The 6761-nt window shown below is 34.6% G+C and overlaps 1 protein-coding gene across 10 annotated transcripts in view; it reads right to left on the bottom strand.

Annotated features, from left to right (window-relative positions):
• The window catches only part of LOC106872834 (probable protein phosphatase 2C T23F11.1), a 223620-nt gene that overhangs the window by 150976 nt on the left and 65883 nt on the right, over positions 1-6761 (bottom strand). The window lies entirely within an intron of this gene.

The raw sequence follows: 6761 nt of genomic DNA, 5'->3' as shown, positions 1-6761 counted from the left end.
TCCTTCTGGCTGCTTTTTTGATAGTTATAAAAATAAGAACTCCGAAAGCAAAGCAAGAGGCAGTTACTGAGAGCGACCACCAGTGAGTGTGAATGTTATTACTGCACTTTCTTCATTTCATTCTTAAACATTAAACACTTTGTTCATCTATTTATATACGTATATACTACATTTATATATTACCTTTAATAAATTAGCCTTCATAAAGTTCACCTTTAAAATGCCACGATGAGTCAGAGTACTTTCTCGCCAACCTCCGGAAACCTCACCCACCAACCTCCAACAATCTCTCCCTCCTCCTCCAGCTGACAGTTTTTTTGTACATTTTCACAGTGGAAAATACACATTTTGTGACAATTATAAGGAAATTGCTTTCTTATATCACAGTAATAAGGCGTTTCAATAGAACATCTTTATCTCCGGGAATTCACCAACTGTATAAACAACATTTTCGTACTTCATGTTGTTTGCACAAAACCAAACCTAAATAATGATGTTACGTCATGAAACCAAGATTTTCTGCACTCGAATTTTGGCATAGGCTGGAACCTGTATTTATATACATATATGTGTGTGTGTGTGTACATGTTTGTGTATATAGATGTGTGTGCTGCTATCTTCTTGCCTTGACATCAACTGATAACTGTAAACAAGTATAACTGTCATGCAAGTGGTGTCCATTTCCAATTTTCCATGCAAACATGTCATGGAAAAATATTACCTTGTATAGAAATAGGCAACAGGAAGGGCATCCAGACATAGATAATCCACCTCAACAAACTTCCACCCAACCCATGTGAGAAGAGAAAACTGAATGTTGAGCTGATGATGATGATGAGGGAACGTCTGTGAAAAGTAACTGAGAAAAGAAAGACTTTCCACTGTCCCAGGAAAACTGGAAAGAAGATGGCTAAGAACTGGAAATAAAGCAGTGAAGAAAGACTTCTAATTGCTAAATACACAATGAGAAGAAACCAAATTTCACACCTAATTTCAGATCTAGTCCCACAGATCATCAAAATGTGTAAGATGTATTTCAGGACTCCCAATCCAACCCGCGAATTCGAAGAAACAAAGGTTTTGTTTAAAATACAAAAATGAAAGTGAAATAAATACTTTCTTTAAAAGTGATTTAACAGTTGTGTGCAAACAGTGTAAAGGAAAATGTAACAGGTGACCAATGTGTGAAGCAAACAGAAGTGTTAGAATAAATCAATTTTTACCTTCATTAATGAATTTTTTACATTCAGATCAATATATGATCTTACATAAAACATTAACAAGGTAAATTAATCAATATACGATTTCTCTTCTCATCTTGCTCTTTCTCCATCTACCCTTTTAAAGTGTACTAAAAGAGACACCATATGTGTGAGGTGTGTGTGCATGTATGTATATTATATATGTGAAAAAAAGATTTCACCAAAAAACTATTATTGCAATGTAATACAATGGTATGATGGGTTTGTTCTTTGTTTTACTTCATTTTATCTTTATAAGTTGGTATTCTTCAAAATGCTACTTCTCTGGAAAATATTTATTTTATAGAGTGCTCATACTTTATATATATATATATATATATATGTATATATATATATATATATATATCATCATCGTCATCGTTTAACATGCTGGCATGGGTTGGACAGTTTGACTGAAAACTGGCAAGCTGGGAGGCTGTATCAGGCTCCAATCTGATTTGGCAAGGTTTCTACAGCTGGATGCCCTTCCTAACACCAACCACTCCAAGAGTGTAGTGGATGCTTTTACATGCCACCAGCATGGGTGCCAGTCAGGCAGCACTGGCATCGGTTACACTCAAATGGTCCTTTTTATTTGTCACCAGCACACACACACACACACACATATATATATACTTTTTTATTAAAGCAGCAAAAACATCACAAAAACTATTACTCAAGAGTTTCATGTTTCTGTTTGTTGGACAGTTGTGATCAAGAATTCTTGATCACAAAGAGGAACGGGAAACTCTGAGTATCAGTTTTTGTGATGTCTTTGTAGCTTTAGTAGAAAAGCATATCATTCTACCTTCAGTATTTGAGTACTATTTTTTCCACTTTGTCTTGCATTTATCTACTTACTTATGTGTATGTACACAAAGAGAGAGTTCAACAAATGAGAATCAAAGATGCTCAATATAGAAAACATTCAGTAGCACTCAAATGATTTGAACTTACATTCTGAAATCTTTACCGAGGACTAAGGCTACAGGGTAAAGAGCGTCTATAAGAGGAATCCAGGTAAGCAGATACAGAGATAGTAATGCAAATAAAGAAATAAAACTATCTCTCTCTCTTTCTATCTGCAGCTTTTTTAATAAAGCATCTTACTCTACCTCCAGTGTTCAAGTACTATTTTTTTTCCACCTTGCTTCATATTTATACACTTACTCTGGTGTGTGTGTGTGTGTGTGTGTGTGTGTGTGTATATTTGTGTGTGCATGCATGCATGAGAACATTTTGGAAACAAATTATAAGCACCGTATAAGTTGATATTCTACATAAAGGAATTCATAAATGCAGGAAGGGTGTGTGTGTGTGTATGTGTATGTGTATATATATATATATATATATATATATATATATATAACCACTAAGCTCCATCACAAGTGAAAGCATATGGCTGAGTGGTTTGAGTGTCAGCTTACAAATATGAGGTAATGAGTTCAATTCTCAGACCAGGTTGTGTGTTGTGTTCTTGAGCAAGACACTTTATTTCACATTGCTCCAATTCACTCAGCTGTAGAAATGAGCTGCGGTATCACTGGTGCCAAGCTGTATCAGCCTTTGCCTTTTCCTTGGACAATATCAGTGGTGTAGAGAGAGGAGGCTGGTATGCATGGGCGACTGCTGGTCTTCTATAAAGAACCTTACTCAGACTTGTGCCTCAGAGGGTATGACCGAAGGGGGGTCTTTACCCTTTACATCACAAGCTACCCATCTAGGAGGGCAGGGTAAAATGAATTCTTTGGTCTGGTCATTGACAACCTCTGTAATGCTAGTAGCATGATAAAATGTCCATGGTCCAAAGTGTAAAAAAATTACACACCAACTAAATTGGCTTGTTTGCTTTGTGCACTGTTCGTGTATACCAGATGACATGGACCGTGACAAGATTCAATAGGAGATAAATGGGTATAAAACAATTAGGATTATAAGATACTATCCAATCCAGAAATAGCTATCTATGAAGCTAGGAAGAGTACTTAAGTTCTATTCTCTTATCCAGGCGATTGTGATCTCAAAGATAATCAAAAAGAAGAAAGGTGAGCTGTAAAATAGCTGCACACAGTGATACTTTGTTGCAGATTAAATTTAATTCACACAGAGCACACATATTACTGATAGCATTCATCCACACTCAAGTAACCAATGGAAACTGGAGCCTAGTACTGCAAGCTAATGAAATATTTATCAATTATAGCATTCCTGACAGCTCCAAGCATGTGTTGTATCTCTTGGTGGTACTTAAAAATAGGACAGTGAACTGGTCAAATTACTTCAATCTTTAGCATTCAGATTATTCTGTCAAATGTAATGCTTGTTTATTCACATTGTTTTGAATTTATCATGTATTATCTCATTGCTTCAAGATTTCAATGATGTGATTGTCTATTTTTAGAATGACATTGTAGGGTAGGTGTGAGAGGCCAGATCTAGCCAGTATAAGTGAAAAACAGGTCAAATATTTGGGGTGGATATGGACAGTTTAAACACCAAAGGGTTAAAAGATGATGTATTCACAAAATTACTTACAATGCATTGGATTGGCAAAATTATTTATTGGGCAGCAGTGGAGTAGTGGGTAAAAAAACCAACAGAGAAAATTCCTTATAGTATTTATTTACATTGCTTTCAATTCTGAGTTTAAATCTTGCTTGGCTGTTTGTGTTTCTAGCTTTGATGAAACAAAAAGAAGTATCAGCCAAATGCAAACCACTAGACCAGTGTTTCCCAACTATTTTTGCCTATGAACCACTTTGATTCCTATTTTATATTACTGGACCTCCAGAGACATTCAATGTATATAAAGAAATCTGTATTTTTGTAATTAGATATTAGGAATTGTATAAAATGATTAAAATATTTTGTGTATTGTAAAAGTATAAACAATTTATTGCACATAAATTTTAACAAAATGTTATATGGACCCCAGTTGAGAACCACCAAACTAGACCATCCAAATTTGTGGGACCCTGTACCTTATGCCAGATATCAATAATCCCACAAATTTGTTGAAGCAGCAAATATTGAAAATAAATGTTTCCACACAATTACATACATATACACACACATACATAGTAAAATAGCTTCATTACTACAAAATATATAGTTTCACGAAACACAATAATGACTAAATTCTGCTAACACTACTAAATCCAATAAAACAACTTCATATTAATCCATTTTCACTACAACTGCAACCATTACTTTTAGACATAACAATGAAATGACTGCTGAAACCTGATTGTCACACTCAAACAACAGCATGACAAAATACACAAAGTAGTCCCAAACCAAGCTGAAGAAACTGTCCTAGTTATTGGTGGGTGGACATATATGGATTGCTATTCTCGACTGTTACATAGCAGTCACAACACAACCACTGCCCAAGAGAGAACAGAGTGGTATCCAACTAAATAGAAATATAGCACATCAGAAGGTGTTGACTTGCATGCCTCTCTTGAGATATTTAACAGTTATATCACTGTCCATCACAAATGAAGGCATTTGGCTCGAGTGTCAGCTTACAAATATGAGGTAATGAGTTCAATTCCCAGACCAGATTGTGTGTTGTGTTCTTGAGCAAGACACTTTATTTCACGTTGCTCCAATTCACTCAGCTGTAGAAATGAGCTGCTGAAAATTATACTCACCATGTATACTCACAGTGCATTCCATATTTAATTTGTTTCAATAGGTTAAAATTTGAGGGATTTTTTTTTTCTTTTGATCAGAATTTGTCATTTAGACAATAATCAATCCCATTATTAAGGATAAAATCTAAAGCGACAAGCTGGCAGAATAGTTAGCACAACAGACAAAATGCTTAGTGGCACTTCTTCCAGTTCTTTATATTCTGAGTTCAAATTCAGTAGAGGCCAACTTTGCTTTTCATCCTTTTGTGGTCAATGAAATAAGTATCAGTTCAATATTGGGGTCAATGTAATTAACTAACCTTCTCCTATGGAAACTGCTGGCCTTCTGCCAAATTTTAAAACCATTATTAATGATAAAATTTTACTAAATTACAATTATTTGGTTTACTATATCAAGTATGCTATCACTTTAGTACTGAATGTTACTGCCAATGGTGCTGGCCAATAATAGGACAGCATCATTGACAGTATAAAAATCCCATTACCCTTCAGTTAGTAATCCAGTACTGTAACAATTCACAGCTCTATCTACAACAATAACAGCAATAGAATCTTCAACAAAACCATTTAAAAAGACAATGAACAATTGAGAATGAACAGGTAGACGAACAGGTGTTATGTAATTGCACACAACTGAAATATTAACAAATGCTTCAGCAATCAATAAGACCATCCTTCATAATCAGTAACAATTCTATGAAACTAATGAGCGTCTCTGACAGAAATAGCAGGAAGTTTAACTAGTTTCCTACCTGACTGCTTTCACAAATATTTTTTATCTTCATTTAATAAAAGGATAGGATAAAGAAAATTACTAGCCTAATTAAGAGTGTGCGTGTGTATATATATATATATATATATATATATATATATATATATATATATATATATATGTGTGTGTGTGTATGTGTGTGTGTGTGTGTGTGTGTGTGTGTGTGTGTGTGTGTGTGTGTATATATATATATATATAGACACACACACACACACGGATAGAGATATATATATATAAATATCCTTACAATTTTATCATACAGAATTTATTTTATAGTATATAGATATTAGTCATCAACAAACCAGCAGTATACTGATACTGCTATGCCTAGATACCTCAGTTTTCCTAAATGGAGAAAAGATACCAAATCTTGTACTCAAAGGTATGATTTAATCTACTTAATATCTACAGAATGCTGAAGTATACAATTATATATCGTATCCCCTGTGGTTCATAATAGACCATACTTCTACTCAAAGACATCACAACCATGAAACATCAAGACCTACGTTGTCCTTCCTTTTTAATACGTATACATACATAGGGTGTGATTTGCAGGAAATTTGGCTGTTATGTCTAGCAAGCAGAGCAACCATGTAGAGGTTCTCTTATTGGTCAATGAGTCATAAAAGTTTATGATGAATTTACATTTTCATGTATGATTTATATGTATATTTCATTAAGTATAATATAAAAATAGAATGGTATCTGTGTGATCAGGGTCTTTGCTTAGACACTGCTGCAAGCATTGCTAAATCGCATTATTCTCCTTATTTCGGTTTTTCTAGTTGATTTGTTCTATTAAATATAACTCAAGAAAATATCCTCCAATTTGCATTATATAACATATCACAGTATAGATGAATACACAGATTTCCACAAAAAAAGGGAAATATATATATCATCATCATCATCATCATCGTTTAACGTCCGCTTTCCATGCTAGCATGGGTTGGACGATTTGACTGAGGACTGGTGAAACCGGATGGCAACACCAGGCTCCAGTCTGATTTGGCAGAGTTTCTACAGCTGGATGCCCTTCCTAACGCCAACCACTCAGAGAGTGTAGTGGGTGCTTTTACGTGTCAC

The sequence above is a fragment of the Octopus bimaculoides genome, chromosome 7 (assembly GCF_001194135.2).
Source record: "Octopus bimaculoides isolate UCB-OBI-ISO-001 chromosome 7, ASM119413v2, whole genome shotgun sequence".
Lineage (NCBI taxonomy): Eukaryota > Metazoa > Mollusca > Cephalopoda > Octopoda > Octopodidae > Octopus > Octopus bimaculoides.
This window is presented reverse-complemented; position numbering and strand designations above follow the sequence as displayed.